Source organism: Salarias fasciatus, chromosome 12 (genome assembly GCF_902148845.1).
Source record: "Salarias fasciatus chromosome 12, fSalaFa1.1, whole genome shotgun sequence".
Taxonomy (NCBI): Eukaryota; Metazoa; Chordata; class Actinopteri; order Blenniiformes; family Blenniidae; genus Salarias; species Salarias fasciatus.
This window is the reverse complement of record NC_043756.1, coordinates 4,398,467-4,416,492: the sequence shown is the minus strand read 5'-3', so window position 1 is coordinate 4,416,492 and position 18,026 is coordinate 4,398,467. Positions and strand designations below refer to the sequence as shown.

Here is an 18,026-nt window from a genome sequence, read left to right as displayed (position 1 = left end):
TGTTCATTTTCAAAGGGCTGGCTGTCAATTTGGCCTCATGAAGCAATAATGAAGAGGATGCAGGAAATGTAAAGCAGGGTGAAATAAACCTGTCAGCCCGTCACCCACTACAAAGGTAATCTACTGCCTTGGGATGTTTGTGTGTAGGAGCGTAATGCCCTCCTCTCCTTGATTTCTCCTGATTTACTGGACGATGTCTAACATGACAGGCCGTGAATTAACATCCAGATATTCTCCTGCCTCGGTTGTTTTGTAAAGTGGGGGGGTCAATTTGTTGTAATGGGGTAGCAGTCGTAGCCACGTCTGTCTTCACGTCAATTTAAAATGTCATTTACGCACTTCGAATTGGACTGTCTGCTTTATTACAAACACCTAAATACCAAATCAGTTTGGATGTGAGCGTTGGAGGACGGGAGGAAGAGTTGATCGCCACGCGAGTCGCTGCCAGCGCCTTTCCCCCTGTCTCATCACACAATATGGACGCCTGTGTGTGTGTCATGAGATCCACTTCCAGGTCATTCTCATCTCCAGACTGCCTTCCCCTCACACACTCACGTGAAATCCTCAGGGTGTGTGATGGATTAAAATGGAGCATGGATCAGTAACAGAATGTTCAGATTCGCAGCCTCAGGGCCGGACTCAGTGAGGCCTGCCATTATTTCAGACTGAGGTCACGAAGGAAAAAACGTGGAGCATGCTTGATTAATGAAATCAGATCCAAGCAGACACCTAATGAGTGTGATAAGCTCCCGATCTCGAACGCAGGCCTCTTCAGGACTCTCACCTTGAAGCAGACTGCGTCTGAACATCAGTGGGCAGCGAGCTCTTTTTCCTGTCTCCATCGTTATTGTGGATATTTTCTCGCAGAGGGCTCAGTAAACATGAGGCAAATTATCATCTGCTCACAGAAATGACTCGGGTAATTTTCAGTGTATCAGAGGAGCACTTTATGATTTCAGACTTCAAACAGTGCAGTGGGATATTCTGCCGATGATTATTTCCTCAAGCACCTAAATCTAGTTTGTAGGCAGGCCTGTTTGAAAACCCAAAGACTTAGAGGAGTCAGGATGATGGTCCGACATCCAACCATCCATCTTCTGTCGCTCTATTCAGCTCCGGGCTGCGGTTTGGGTGAAGCCAGGGTGCAACTTAGGTCGGTCTCAGGTCAAGTTACAGTGACCTGTTGACCTCACATGCAGGGTTTTGGACAGTGGAAGGAAACTAGGAAAACATTCCACACATGGGGAAGCATTCAAACTTCACAAAGAAAGACTGGAATCAGACTCACGTTTAGCTCATGATCTGACATTGATATGTGAAACAAAGGAGGCGCATCCTCTTCAAATGCACAGTCGATGAGTTGATGTTCTGAAAACTTTGGATTACTTTTATTTATTGCCACGAGGTGAGATGTTATTCAGAGTGAGGAAACATGCACACTGACCCAAAGTTCATTACTTTGGAAATCAGCCTTGGCGGCACTATGTTGGCATGCTAACACTGCTACACATTGCTTGAATAGAGTTTATTCTCATTGTAACACTAGAATTAGAAACATTGTTAGCAAGACTATAGACCGCTGACTTTATAGACCCTTTATATTTTCTATTTTAAAAGGAAATGTCAGACTAAACTTATTCAAGAATTCATTGTCATTTTCGTGGCTTAAGATGTGTCCTCTCACTGTTATGTATGATTTATTCATTTCCTACAGAGCATTTAGACGGAATAATAGTCCCAGCGGCCTGCTTTGTAGGAAGCGCGCGCCACTGAATGGAACTGGAGAATATTCTGGTTCAGCTTGTCATCATTTTTCTTTCTTTTTTTTTTTTTCAGCACTGCATGGAATTAACCAAAATGGATTATAAAAAGGTAGATCATCACAAGATGCTTTAACCATTGTATTTTAACAGTAAGTGAGGGAGAGAAACAGCACTGCCCTGTGTCCTAATTGAATTTTAATCCCCGTTCGCCTCAGTGTGACACTTTATGAGGAAGAGAATTGAAGTGTTTAATCCATCCTGTGGTGAAAAAATAATAAAAAATAAAACAACTGAACAATACAGTGGGACACTCCATTCACATGTCTGATGATATTATCAGTGGAGACTCAGTGACACGGAGCAAAATGTGATCCCTCACATGCTAAGACCACACTTGCTTTATTCGGCGCCATGTTTGCCTGTGGTAATTGATTTTGGCCTGAAGGGGCGTTTTGGCCGCGGCTCTGAAAGGTCAAGTGGTGCGCGGCGACAGTCCTCCGATGTTTGTCTGGAGATGAGGGAGGAGGCGACCTCATTTCAGCGAGTATCGCTCCGGCACAAGCGTAGATCCCGTCCTGAGGTGCCTACAGTACCCGGCTTCATTTAAAAGAAAACCCGCTGTAATTTTTTTTGCACCGTGTGGATATCATAAAATGCTGGTGTTTGGTATTCAGATGTTATATTCAGTGGGCTTCTCGCGTTGCAGAGGCATATCATCCCTTTGTGCAAATGTTGTGGGAAGTTTTCAAAGGCTTGTGAGCTTTAGAGAGAGGGAACAGTGCAGCCTTTGATCTGCGCTGCTGTCTGAGCTGAAGATGTACAGACCCTGGCCCTGCGACGGCACCGCGGCTCTCAACCAACAATCACTCCAGCCTCCCTCCACCCACTTTCATCCCCGCAGCCCCCCAGCCCTGTCGAGCCACAATGGATACAAAGGGCTGAGGGTGCTATAGCGACAGAAGATCTATCCTCGCGCTGGCAGGGCCCGGGAGCCCCTGTACCCTCGTAAATCACCTGCCTAACAATGAGGCTCGGTTTGCCCCCTCCCCTCCTCTGTCTTCTTCCCTCGCCGTGCCATCAAGAAACCTTCTTGCCTCCCATAAACAGCCTAATTACCTTGGTGTGAAAGTGCCTCCTTTGTTTATTTTTGTATACCGCACTGTTCCTGTATCCCTCCTACAACACTTTCCTCTCATTACGGGGCAGCCTGCAGAAAAGTCACATTGAAATTCTAACGAGGCCGCCGCTCGTCTCCCCTCGTTTCATATGGAACGCCTGATCATGCTTCACCAGAGTTTAAAGGTAATCTCATCTTCTGGATATGACAGGCGTGAGCTGCAAATGTTATCCTTTCTGTTTTGAATGACATTTTAAGACAGTTGTGAGAGAGACAAAGGTTAATTCATCTGCAGTCTCTCTGCTCGTGGCGCCGTTCCTCCTTACAGCTCTTTAAAGTAGGAAGCACTCACTCTCAAGCTGTGTTCGGTTTCTCAGATGCTTAGCAGCATGACTCCAGAGGGGGGAAAATCTCCAAGCATAACCTGCACAGCAACTAAAATAGTATTTGATAAATGAATCGTCATGAAACCTGACTTGTTTGATGCCGACTGACCTGATCTGATGGTGATTTAGTTTACTAGCAGTGCTTTATATTGTTTGTCCCAGACACCGGAGTTGCTCAACCTTTGTGGGCACCAGTGTCTTTAGTGGCTCTGGGTGAAGCCGCCTGCTGCCACCTGTGAACCTGTGTCAGAAGTTTGAGGAGGAGAGAGTCTGTCTCATCGTGATGCATAACCCCAAGATAAAATTCAGAGTGCGTGTGCCATTAGTGCTCAAGATAATCTTTTATTCACCCCCGCTTCCACATTAGGAGTCAGGTTTGCAGGACTGGCCCATGAATCACGATGCTAACTGCTCAAGGAGGCCGGGTCAGCTCTTTTTGTGTCTCGTCTCGATACAGGAGCTGACATGGAAGGACAGGGATTTTCACTCAAGGTTGGAGGTCGAGCATATTCCTCCTGTTAAGACTATCGGGGAGAGAGAGGCTTGGGGAGGGGGAAATGGAAAAAGCCTTTTGTACTGTGCGCTATTTATATTCCTCTGGGCCGGCTCAAACCGTCATCCTTCAAATCAGCCCCAGCGTTGGTGGACTTAATGCCCGTCCTGGTGCTCCTCCCTGCCATTTGATCACAATCCATTAAACCATTATGCTCCCTAAAAGCACTGAGAGGGGTATCTGAAAACCTGCTCCCATTTCCTTTACCACACGTCTTCACTTTGTGCCACATAGGTGAGCCAACTAAATATATCTGAAGGACACAGCCGAGTCCAAAAGTTCCGGGCGGCGTGTGAGTGTCTACTTATGCACTTGAAGATGTCTAAAGACGGGCTGGCCGGGGCTCGGCCCTCGCATTCAGAGAGTAAACTGTGGCCCATGTGTTTGAAATAAAGCTCTTCCCCTTCGCAGGACCCTGGTGCCATGTGTGGAATGTGACCTTCCCCTTCGCAGTGTCCAGCAGAATAACCAAACAAGGCTGCGACATTGACCTCCTCCACCTGACAACAACAAAATTGAAAACAGCCACAGGACTTTATAGTCGGGCTGTTGGTTCTCTTCAAAGTCCTGATTTAATTATCCCCATGAGTTTACCATACCGATGCGACATTTTTACGACATGAGTTACAAGCATGTAAATGCTGCTCCAACGAGGAACAGAAGTAACGCAGAGTCTTGTTTTGGGAGGTGTGCGGGAGTAAATCCACTCTTTATTGGTCGGAGCAGCCCTCAATGCAAACGGATGGCTTAATGGGCCGGGGACTCGGAGTATCACCCTGCATTCTTTAATAAACGCTGTGAATATTCAGGTTCACTGCCAGAGCAACTGATTTCAGCGAGGCCCCCCGTGGTGTAAACTGCAAACCTGCGCCTCTCGAACTATTTCCACTTTTCAGATCCATACAATTGTACAAACTGCCCCCAGGAGCCAATATTAATTAAACATACAAACGTTGGAATGCCGCAGTTTCCTTGAAAAGCTGTAGAGAGTGGCTTAATCCCTGCATTTAAAAACACAGCCGAAGCAGACAGATCAGCTAATGAAAAAAACACCCGCAAGACCCAGCGACTAAATAGCAGATGAATCCGCTCAGAAGAGGCAAACTTTAACTCTCGGCTGGGTAATTTACCTTGTGTCTGACTGAAACCTCGGCTCCATTTAACGCTAACTGGCACAATCCTCTTGGTATTTTTCTCCTCCCTGCAAAATCATCACTTTTCCACCTGAGTTGTGTGCATCGGAGTCGTCGTCGGCGTGAGGATTCCTCTCGAACGGCGTGCAGAAACCGTTTCGTATAACATCAGATAATAGAATAGCGTCGCAGCTGCCTGTCGCTGCGGTGCACTGAGTGAAGCCAAGGCTCTGCACACATCTGGACGGACCGTGAAACGACTGGACATCGCGGGGATTTGCAGAGCTCCGCTGTCTTCTGTCACAGGTTTACACTCACACGCCTGATCTGAAGCCTATACTTAGTTCTGGAGTCGGACCGGAGGAACCTCTTTATGCGCCACATGCAGGAATGTCAGCTCTCACACCACACGTCCTTTCTCACGCGAAGCTGCACCTCGTGGCTGGAACTTCCACAGTTTCACATTAAATGATGACGTTTTGACTCCTATTAGAGATCCTGAGGCAAACCAACGCTTTATTACAGGTATTCGCACTCACCTCCGATCACATCGTTTTGCACTGTAGCTTTTTAATTTGTCCTTGTTGCTTTTACTTTAAACACTCCAGCAGAGTGTTTATAGAAATTTGACTCTTAAGACTTATTTCATGTGATTTCTCATGAAAATCTACACGAAAGAAATGGGCAAACACTACTCTGTCGGCTCAAACAAACTTTCAGTGAATTTCTCCTCGTTGATTTATTTTTTTGGGCGTGCTGATGTTTCCATCTTGAATGATAAATCTGCATTCACACTGAGTTGTGGATGAAACGTTTGTCTCAACACTTGCTTTTTATTTTAAACCACCTGTTAAAGAGCATCACGTCATTATTCCTAAACCATCTCAGCTTCCCTGTCGGCAACATGAAAGCGCTCCAACTCTAATATCCCATATCCGCAGCCGCTGCGATGCCTTCGCCACTCTAAATATACATTAGCTTTCCTTATCAAGAGCTGTCGCCATCTTTATTTTGTCTCAGCTGTTTTGTTACTGCTGCTGCTGCTTGTTGTCATTAGTTCATAAATCTGTTTATTTCAGGAACAGGCGCTGTGACAAATTCTGCTCGACTGCCGACAAAGCGCATCCCCTTCACAGGAACGCGTGCAGCGGAATACTTATCGAGTTACTCAGAGACACACAGAAAAGCGTGTACAGCAACAGTTGCCTTTCAACTAAATTCATCGTGATTCAATGCGTGGCTCCGTCATGAGAGGGATCAGGAATAATGTGTCACAGTGTAGGTTTCAAAGGTAATGCACGAGTTGCTTTCCCAAGTATCTGGTTATGTTTGTGTTGAATTTTCTTTGATCAAGTATTGATTTTCAGTCGCACAGGTTGAGGCTGCTGATAAATGCACTTTATTTATATAGTAGTGCATTTGGTTTGTACTGCTAGTCCCGTTCATTCACACACCAGTGGTGACGGCTCCAACTCAAGGTGATCGTATTCCTCTAAGAGCAGCTTTAGTTCGGCTCCGTTTACATGAAAATGTTTGAAGTGAAAAGCTGTTCAGGGGGTCTGTTTACACGACGAACAGAGTCGCTGAAAATACAACTTTTTGAAAACCACTCCAGGGTGGAACTTTTCAAAAACGTTTTGACACTGTCTCCGTGTAAACGGGGAAAACACAACTTTACTGAACCGCTGCGACTGTGCATGCGCACCACGGCCATCGTCAATAGCTCCTCTGCACATGTGTGAGTAGAAACCAGGCCTCCATCCAGAGTCTCCTGATTTGGTAGTTTTATAGGACAGAGTCGCTAGTCACAACACTCCAACATGGTCGTCTGTCAATACGAATGTCCGTGTTCTCCTGTTGTTTATGTTTATAGTGATAGTGTGATTTTTTTTTTTTACAAAAACAGACAGCCTCAACTAATAGCTTTGTATTTGTTTCGGCATGAGGAAAATTTGAAGTAGTTTGTGTAATGTCCAGTCCTCTTTCTTCACAGATCCTATTCTGTGCTAAACTAACCTCGTGTTCTAGACGGCTTCATCTCATCTTCGTCTTATCTGCTGTTTCGCAATGAGCAGAATTATGTTGTCTAATGCACCACTGGAAAATATCTCTATCACTGTGGATAATGGGACAACATATATAACATAACGAACACAACCTGTTGTTTATGAAAAGAATCATATATTAATAAATCAAATAACTTTGAAAAGTGACCCCTTTGTGAAAAGATGCGACGGTAGAGGAATCTGCTGGTGAGTCGTGGACTCTGATAGACTGCTTACCTGTCCAGGTGTATCTGAATCCAGCCCTCTCGAGACCCTCCAGCTGCAGCAGACGGATGGGATTCTGGCAGAAAACGGTCAAAAGGACACTGAGCGCGGATTCCCCTGCATCATGTGTAGAGACTCCTTTGAGCAGCCATTATAACGGCTCCCAAACATACACACAAGGCGTTTTCAAACCGCATGAAGACGACGGGGGGGGGGGGGATGTTTTTAGGTGTAAAAGTTGATTAGCGGCATCCTAACCTCCCACTGGTTTAGATTCTGATGTTTGTGCCTCATTCTGTGTCCCAATTACGCACGGCAAGATAGAAACAAGGAAAAAGCCTAATCCTGTTATAGTTGTATTGCACATCTTTCCGTGCAATTACACTATTCCAACAAAAAAAGCAAAGAAGCAAACAGAAAATAGAACCTTTTGATCTGAAGTGATGTCATTTAAGCAGAGCTTTATTTTCCCCAAATGAAGGGAAAATTGCCTTTTTGCAAGACAAAAGCCCCCAATAGATTGGACTCTAATCCTCTGCATCGCTGACTCGCCATTTTTCAAGGGGGAAATAAAACATGGTAGTAAAAGTCATTAGATAAGGATTTTTTTGCAAGCCGTGCATTGTCAGAGTAAACAGCCGCCTGCCTTTGGCAGAGCAGACTCTCACGCATACGCTTCCCTTCGTCGTCACGACCCAGACACGGGCACGCGATCGCAACGAGGAACGCAGGGCAGCCCAGCAGGATTATTTTTAATAATCACTTAAAAAAAGAAGAAGAAGAAGAAGAAGAAAAGAGAACCTGCTTTGTACGGAGTCGAATATTTAGTTGAACTCACTCACCTCTCCAGTAAATTTTGAAGGTCAAGTACTGTTTTTCCATGAAAGTATCCTTGGCTGCATACAAAAGAACTCAAAATTAATATCATTAAAATCTCCTTTGAAACCGAAGACTGTGAAAACACAATTTTTTCCTAATGAAGCATGACATATACCCCCCCCCCCCCCCACCCCCCCCTTCACTCCCACCCCCAGCCTCTCTACTGTATCTGGTTCTCCTCCTCCACTGTTCCCCGTGTTCCTTCCACGCCTGCCATCGTGAATAGACGCGAAAAGCGTGATTTTTACAGATGCAGCGTCGTCGGAGGCGTCTGGCTGTCAAAGCGCGCCTTGCTCGCTGTACATTAACCTTTCTACACCATCTGTTTCGCAGCCGTGCGTCCTGACAGACTGAAGCTGACTCCAGGAGCTTTGATTACAACTCGTGGATTATTCAACACCTTGTACATTTATTCTAAAAGGCCTGAGTGTGGGCTGCCGGGCCCGGGAGAATATGGCCTTTGTGCTGACAGTAGCAGAAATTCCTGAGACGCCGCACTCCAACACTGAACACATCCCAGGATTTTTTTTTTATTTAAGTAGAAAAAGTCAAGATGAGTATTAATCATTGCAGATCTGACACATTTAGCACATATTCCCAAACAGAAATCTCAACACTGACTCCCCAATTTTATTAAATTTTGTGCAAATTCAAAGATAACTTCTTCTATACTCAATGAAAGTCAGCAATGTATTTGTTAGAGCTTTAATCTATTTACTAGAAGTTACTAGATGTAATCCTGCAGTCATCACTGTGAGAAATAATCCTCACACAGCAGCAGACGTGGAGAAAAACTCTCCTTTTTCTCCAATGGCTACAAAAACATCACTTATGTTTCGCATTTAAATGTTAAGGGGAAACAATTTCATACTTCTCGACGTCGCTGAACAGTCTCTCTTCTCACAGCATGAAGAACCATGCTTGCAGGAGTTACGTGAACACTCAGGTGCAAGAAAGATTCAGCAGTTCAGACGACGATTTCTTGGTTTGGGACCTGATCCCAGCTGACAGTGAGAACGAGGCAACGGCCCACAAACACTTTCAGAAACACCAATTGACAAGCGTGTTTTAGGATTGTAGGAGAAAACTCTGCGGACGGAGGAGAAAATGAATGAAATCAATGAAACCGCACACACACACACACACGCACAGAGAAAAATATTCCTAAGATGGTATGTTTCAGGTATTTTAAGCGAATCAGGATCTGAGGACACATCATCGGGTCTTCGTGGGCCTCAGTGACGCTCCGCTGTGAAAAGACGGATCATCCTGTTTGAGTTTAGCTGGTATGTAAATCTGGCGAAATTCCCCAAAAACAATAAACACAACTTAAGAAATAAACGGAGCTCAGGCGCAGCACACATGTAGAGATTTATAGAGTATGCAGTAAAGGCTTCTTCTTCTTCTTCTTCTTCTGTTTTTTTTTGTATCCTCATCTGTTCCCGTGAGCGTTGCACTTAATGGATTTTTAAACAGGGTTATGAAACTCACTCAGGGCTTTAAATGGCTTAAATGGAATGTGATATTGCAAATCACATAAGAGGGAGGAATGATGTTACGAGACTTGTTTTTTGAAAGCACTTTTTAAAGGGTAACGCCGCCTGGACGAATTCTTAATGGTTTTGTTGAAAGTAAAATAGATCTAAATGTAATGGCGCATGGTGGGCCAGGTCTTTCATTAAGAACAAATGGAGCAGTAACTTTCTGGGACATGAAATAGCGCTGCCAAGCCGGTGGAATGTAAAACCTCAGCCATTTCCCCCCTCCGCTCCCGATTTCTCCTCCTTTCGTCTTTTCGTCAGTCATCCTTTTTTCTCCCCCCCCTTCCCCCCGTTTTATTTCTTTCTCCTGTCTTCTCCTCTCCAAGTTGTCTTTCGTTAAGCTTTTTTTTTTCTTCCTTTTTTCACGTTATTAGATTAACATTCCTGCTCAGCCTCGGTCACAGTCATAGATATTTGAATGTGAATTCTTTCACGTACGTCCCACCCCTCCCTTACATCAAGTGCAGTGAGAGGAGAAGCACAAAGAGCTGGAGAAAAGGAGCTGTGTGTGTGAGAGAGGGAGAGAGAGGAGTCGGGTGTGTGGTGTGTGTGTGTGAGAGAGAGAGAGAGTCGGGTGTAAAATTTGCAGAGCATGGGCTGCCTTCGCCTCAATAGCAGCAACTTTTTTGTTTTGTGTGTGGAGCCCCTCTCCCTCCTCCTCCTCCTCCTCCTCCTCCTCCTATTTTTCCTCCTCTCCCTCGCTCTGTGCCAGCCAGGGGGAGGGGTCGGCGGCTTGACGGACAGACGCAGCTGGAGAGCTCGGAGGAGGCTGCTCCCACCCCACCAAGATGCCAGAGCCGGAGACATGGACCCGATGAGAGGAGAGAGGACTGAGCTGCTGCGTTTCCAGCTCCGTCTGGGAAACCTCCTCTATTAACACACCTCCTCCCTCCACCCCCCGTTCCCTCAGCCCTGGAGGGTTTTGTTCTCTTGCTCTGCCTAACTTTTGTGTGTGTGTGTGTGTGTGTGTGTGTGTGTGTGTGTGTGTGTGTGTGCAGACATGCAGAGCTTGGCTCAGTTTAGTTCCCTTTCTTTGGCTCCAGCTTCCGTTGCACCGGCAGGAATCTGCCTCTGCCCTCTTGTTGCTCACCATTTCATGCATAAATGCAGCATCTCTGCAAAGGAGAAGATTCTTTTTTCTTTTTTTTTCTTCTGTATTTTGCTCTGTCAAACCATCCTCAGACAGAAATATACTGGATGTGAGGTTCTTTCAAAATAAAAGCATGATTCATTTGAATAACTGCAGAAAAAAAAGATATTTTTATGGAGTTTATGCAGAGGGGAATTATAAATTGTTTGCAGTTATGAATGACAAAAAAAGACAAAAGACAAAGGAATAAATAAATTTAATAAATTTCCAATCAATCAATGTAATGTAGTGATTTCATTCCTGTATCGTCATTTGTTATTTCACCTTAACTGTATTTGTTAATTTTTTAAACACATGTATTTGTTTGAAAAAGAACAAGGTAGACAACCACACACACACACACATTCATGCCCAGAGACATTTCAGGGTCACCGCTTAACCTCACATGCATGTTTCTGGACTGTGAGAGGAAACCGGAGTTCATGAAGGAAACACACACACACACACGGCGAGAACATGCAAACTCCATACTGACTACTGCGCCCCACACGCGGACTTATTTCAAAATCTATGTATGTATTTGAAGAAGAACAACAATGAAAAATTAAACCTCGATTTGTGGGTGAATTAATTTCAACACAGTAAAGCATGTTGATTGTTCAGTGAAGTGACGGTTTTGCTTCACAGGTTGTCTGTTGCATTCTGGGACTCAGCAGTAGCAATAAGTGCATGAATCCATGTAGAATGTCTAAATTGGCCCTTTTCTTTTAATTCATTTGTTTTTGTCATACTTTAGTTTATTTGGACTGTTAATTTTTCTCCAGTTTAGTATTTACTGGAACATGTGCAGCACATGATACTGTTGTGATTATTAAAAAAACCAACAACCTAGATTTAACTTATGTAGCATTTTTCCAATGCCTGTCAGTCTTTAAAGAACTTCACACTGTTAATCACACTCACCTATTCTCACACACACTCTCACATGCTCAGTGAAGGCAGCTGCCAAGGCGCTCCATCCATTCATTGGGAGCAGGTTGGGGTTCAGTGTCTTGCTCAAGGACACTTTGACATATGGACACAGGGAAATGAAGAATCTAACCTGTGATGACCCGCTCTACCAACTGAACCACCACAGCCATGTGAATGAATGAAATGCAAATAAATCAAAGCAAAGGAAGTTTCAAACTTGAGGTTTATTTGTACATCAGAAACATGTTTTCCTGCACGATGAAATTCTTGCTCTAACTCACCAATACAAATACAGTATAACGTACTAATGAGTGTCACAGTAGGACTTTAAGTTCCCTTTGCGAAATCAGCGCCCCACCTCTTGTCTTTCCGACCAAATTCTACTCTTTTGGGATTTCGCTTAAAAAACACATGAATGCCAGAAGGGTGAGGGCTGCGTTCAAGTGTCGCTCGTTACACTTATGGCGTTTTACTCTTGTGCATTCAGGACGACTCACCAATATCGTGGGCTGTGATTCTGTTTTCGTTTTCCTCCTGCAATCAACACTCAGCAAACTTCATGTTGTGTAGCAAGCTGTGAACCGAGAAAATTGTTAAAATCACATTTAGTAACCGGGTTTTTCTGTTTTTGCTTTATTTTAACTTTTTTTTAACCACTTTTCATCAAAGAATCTCCTTCTGAGATCAATACTAACATTTTTATTTTATTGCAAATCTAAAAATCACATTTACTCTTTTTGTTACATTTTTCGGCTTGAATTTATTTATTTTTTTAATTTTCATTGGTTCTTCACATTCCCAATGTTCAGTTTGTGCGCTCGTGCGGGGGATACGCGCGGCGGGTGGGGGGGAAGCGCGCGTCCGCCGGCTCGGGCGCGTGCGCAGTGGTTTTACTGTGAAGGGCTGGGTGTGTGCGTGCTGAGTGTGTGCGCGTCGACGGCTCGGAGCAGACGGAGGATGGCTGGATGCGTCTGAGCCGCTCTGCCTCTGCGCTCACAGAGGAGAACTGCGCGTGAATAAACAAGGGGAGCGCGAGGAGACCGGAGGAGGAGAACTTTTTGAGGAAATAGCCGCCGCGCGCTTATCTCCCCGGGAGTTTTTATTTTTATTTTTTTAATTTTTTTTTTTTTTTTTGTTTTTCGGGCTCGCGTGCGGGGGGATTTTGGACCATGCCTGCTGAAGTGAAACAGGTTAGTGTCTCTCCTCTCATTCAGCTTCTCTCAACCTCCTCGTGCCGCCAAAACGACTCCCGCTTTTCTCCGGTTTTGTTTCTTTTCTCTCGCAGCATCACTCTCTGTGCCTCTCAGGTTGTTTTTTCTCTCTCTCGCGGTTACCGTCGTGCGCGTGAAGGCTGTCAGATTTCCCGATGCCCTTCAAGATGTGTGCGCGTCGTGTGTGTGTATGTGTGTATGTTCATGCGCGTGCACTCTGTTGACATCAGATCCACTCAGGAGTGTGTACTTACACCACTTACTGTCCATTCTGTCTGTAAACAGTCCTGACCGTGAGATCCTCTGCTGTGTGTTGATTGCTGAAGCAGCGCAGTGACTTATGGGTCCTCTGACATGTTGATGGGCTCAGATGTGTCACTACCAGCCGGGAATGAATGCTGCGATCCGGCTGTGAAGTATTGAAAGTTTGTCCCTGGTCATCGCCTTTAAGGCTCTGAAATGAGCCCGAGCCGGGATTTATAGCCCGGCCGCTGGAGTGAGAGTCCCGGCATTAAACGCTTTTGTCTTTCGCTTGCACAGATACTGCAGGAATGTGCTTTTGTTAGCTCATGCAAGTGTGTTACCGTGTCTGTGTGGGCTGTGTGTGTGTGTGTGTGTGTGTGTGTGTGTGCACCATGATGTGCATACATTACTGGAAGAGCTCCCTGTGTTTCAAGCAGCCTACACCATCACAACACTCTTCCCCGCCAAGCCTGGCAGCGCTCGTATGCACAGAAATAAAAAGAGGAAGACAGACATCCAGAACGAGAGAAAGTGGAGAAATGAGGTCCACTTTCCATCAGTGCTGATTTTCTGCTCTGGGCTGTGAGGGGTGGAGCCGCCAACCCCCCCCCCCCCACCCCCCCGCCTGTCACCTCTGTACGCTGGTCTGATCAGAATACGCTGACAGTCGCCCCCGTGGACGAGGGCCGCCTGATAACCAGCCGCCGACTGGCCTCGTGCCTTTGGTCTTTCCATCTCCCGGGTCGTGATAAGCTGACAGTCTCTGCTCAAGTGTGAGCCGATTGATCAAAAGCAGCACAGCAGTCGGATAAAATGAGTCAGGCGGAATGCAGTGTATCCCCGAACAGGTCCGGGTCCGGGGCGGCGCTTCTCCGTGCCCGTGACCCCTGTACCACCGAGGATGGTCGGCATGCTTAAGGGCCAGGCTAAAGTCGTGACCTTCTCAGCTCGGATAGAAATTCCTCAGCAGGGAAAAGCACCTGCTGCAGCAGAACTTTGGTTACCGCGCGTCCGAGTCACACTTCGGCCATAAAAGGCCCAACGCCAGAGTCCGAGCTGTTCTTATGATCAGGATTTTTCTTGCTTTTACCACTCTGCCTTAAGAAACGTGTTCTTCAGTCTTTTTTCTTTGGTGGTTGCGCTGTGCAGCGCACGCTATATTTCCCTCAAGATGTCCAGTGGATTAAAATCTGTTGTTATACTCAGAAGAATATAGATAGCAGGGATGAAAGGGAGAGCCGCCGCTCTGCCGTGACCCCATCTTAATGCTGCGGAAGGGCTTACAGTAATGAGTTTTTTGCCCATTGAAGATTACTGCATAGGCCACAATTAGTGGGGGAGCCTGCACCAGACCACGTCTGAGTTAAATATAAACCGGGCTTTATTTTTGAAGCGCTCCAGCGGGGTGGCGCCCAAATTCTCCGAATTAAGCTGAAGCAGCCGCAGCATCTTCTGCTCATGAAAAATTGATGTGGAGATTTGTCGCGAAGGAGAAAAGAAAACATGATGAATAATCCAGCAGTCATCATTTTGCCAAGGTTTATGAAAACCTGACTTACTTTGCTCTGCGAGTCACAAGGATTCGACTGAATAGGAAAATAATTCATCAGTGATTCAGCCAGAGACTAAAGGAGGTCTTGTCTTCAGACTGTGGGTTTCTGCCAGATTCCTGACAGCATGCAGCGTTTTTCTTTTTTTTTTCCAGATGCAGCAGCTGAGCGTTTTCTCCCTCTCCAGTGCCGTTTGATTTCTTACTGAAATTAAAAAGCTGTCAAACTTTTTTTTAAAAGCCCTCGCGTGTCTTCTTTCCTCTTTCCTCCCCCCCCCTTTCGTGACTGCGAAGGATGTCGTGCAGATCAATATTTGAAGACATGTAGAGCATGAGGAGCAGCGTTGTTTAGAGAGCGGAGGTCATCCAGGAATAATGCCAATGACCGGAAAACATACGAGTGTTCAATAGCTCCTGAGAGTCCATCAGTGCAGGACGCGGGGGTGGGGGGCGGGGCGGGGTCGGGCGCAGGACGGAAATGGAGGAGGGGATCGTCGCGAGGGCCTTTGTGTTTGGCAGCCGAGATGATTTGGAGGCCTGATCATATGGTGGCGTGCGCCTGGCGACTGGTGCTGCCAGATGGCCGTCCCGTCACACAGCCTGTCCATACTGGCCATACTCCCCATGTTTCCCATACCGTTCCCATGGCTGCTCTTATCGCATGACCCATCACACAGCGTGTCACAGTATCTGGCACCCCGCCCATCCACACCATCTTCCTCTGTCACTTGGGGGCCCGTTTTTGGTTTGAAGTAACCTGACGTAATTTACAAGAGGGAGAGCCGACACCATATATGTCCGTCCATCGGATCTCCCCGACTCGTTTATCAGCCGCTGAAGAGCACAGTGGAACACTCCGGCATTTTAACTTGCTCTGCATTCCAAACCCCAAATGAAGCTTTTTTTTTTTTTTAGCTTAGCATTGCTATAAATCCTCCTATTAGCCTCAGATCCTCTCTATTTTTGCAATTGAATTAATCTATCCATTTGGTATGTTGGACATTCGGTTGCTTCAGCAGTTTAAATGTGATGCTTTAAACTATTAGAATTTCAGTATCATGTATTTTATTTTCATGCAGTAATTCGGTCTAAAGACATAACTGCAGCCAGTTGATGTTTAGAACCATTGTTGTCACAATATTCACATTTTGCAATTTCCATATAACAAAAGGCCGACTGCTATCTTCGTTTCCATGCAGTGTGTCTTCACGCTCTGCATGTCAACACATTTGAGCAGTCAGACAAAGCCCGACTATTTTAACATTATTTCCCACCTGGTGGAAACGGGCCTGAATTTAAAAGCACAAAAGAACAAAAATCAAGGAGAAAAAAAATGACAAAAAGCAACAAAGTCACACAGCTTCTCCACGTCTGGAATGCTGCTGGTGGGAGCTGCCAGACGCGCACGTGATCGAGCAAAAAAACTAAGAGGGTGCAGCTGCATTCGGTCCAAATCTCAAAGCACAAAGGTGCCAACATGTTCTGCTTAATTGTGTTTGTTTATCACAAGTCATATTGCGATTGCACACCCGGCATGTGAGCTGATATTATACAGCTGTAGTTATCGCAGCTATTTCTTGGTTTGCGTTATCTAAATTCACTCGATGCAACATGGTGCTCGACATCTGGTCCAGCGAATGGGTTTCAGCAAACACTGAAAAATATGTGCAAATGCTGTTTGACCCCAGTGAGTGTTGCACACTCTATGCATAGCACAGGTTTATGTCCGGTGGAGGACCGGGGGACTGTGCCACTCAGCCGCTGGCACCGCTCGGCTCCCCCTCTGCAGCCCGCCCCCCCCCCCCCCCCCCCCCCCCCCCTGCTTCTGTCTGTCCTAACCCATTTGGCTGGCTGACAGTGTGACCGATGCAGGCCTGCTCCGGCTCGCTCGCTCACTGTCTGACCGCTGGCGAGAGCCGTAATGCCCGCTCAGCTTTCATCATCACGCTGATGGAATTAAAAAAAGGTGAGTGGCAGTAAATTGGAAGGCTGGAGAGGAGGTGGTGGAGTGGAGGTGTCGAGGCGCGCCGGAGATGGATGCCTTCATGCCGGCACCTCTGGAAACAGTGTCGAGGAGAAGAAGGAGTGTGCATTAATGAGACCTCAGCTCCAGCCTGGCTGTTTTTTTTTTCTATCCAGCTCCACAACCCGTCTGCATACAATGCATTTATTTATGCACATCTTGAAAACATTACGTTTTACACCACTCGGTTCTGGATTATTTGATTATTTTTCACTCACTTGTTAATGATTGTTTGGCTGATTGAGAGTTTCTCTGAGATCCTCCTTCTGTCAAACACAGTAAATCTTCTCCAGGTGAATTGTGGACTCTGCCAGCCCACTCTCACTCCAGCAGACAAGTGCACACATACCCACACACCGACAGAGACACAAGAGGAGCATCAATTGGATCCCTGGCTTATTTACTCAGTGTTTGTCTGCAGGGTATGGACAGGGCAGCCTTGTTTATAAGGGAGTAGGGCTCATGGTTTTTTCTTGACTGTGTCCAATAAACACCTTCCTATCTGTGCTGCTGGGAGCCAGCAACAGGACTCATGTTTTCGATCAGGCAGATAAGAAAGCTGCTTGCCCTCGAGAAAGCAGAAGAAGCTCGGTCACGTTGTAATGGAGGCAGAGCAGAAATCCGGGATAAGTAGAGCTCCTCTCATATTAATGGAAATCGTGCTTCTAGAAGCAGCAGGGCTGATTTTTCTCAAGTAATTTACAGCAGTGCTTCATTTTCTTCCATAATTTCATAACTGCCTGTACATGCTCTCATTGAAGATGTATCAACACCACCTTCCTGAGCGGGTGAAGCTTGTGGTCTTGCTTAACTTTTCTTCTTAATAAACCAATCTGCTTTCATGCCGTCCTGCACTGCCTGTATATCTGTTTGCATGTTTCACTGCTTTAAGTGGCGTTTTTTTAGTCGGGAGTGCAGTTCGGGTTGCAGACGTGACGATTCTTTTGGGGAGCGCCGCGCGTGATCCTTAAAGCTGGTGATTGATGAGACCGTGAACGACAAATTCCCCTTCCTCAGCATCTCCCATATCGAACACACAGAGGCTGGGTTTTACCCTGATTGCCACCCAGACAGTATTGTAGCTGTCTCAAAACATTGATGCCAAAAATGTAATACTCCCTAATCAAGCGCATGCATGTAAACAGAACAAGAGGCATCAGTGCATTCATTTGCATGACCTGCGCTATTAATCTAATGTAACCTAAGTGCTAAAAGGCTGCACACTAGAGACTCCTTTTTATTCTTCCCCACTATTCATGCGCTCTGTGCTGGGAATGCTGCTGCCTCCCAGAACCA

At 45.9% G+C, this 18,026-nt stretch overlaps 1 pseudogene; it reads left to right on the top strand.

The window, feature by feature from the left end:
- LOC115398340 (armadillo repeat protein deleted in velo-cardio-facial syndrome homolog) overlaps positions 1 to 18,026 on the top strand; it is a 93,289-nt pseudogene that overhangs the window by 8,812 nt on the left and 66,451 nt on the right.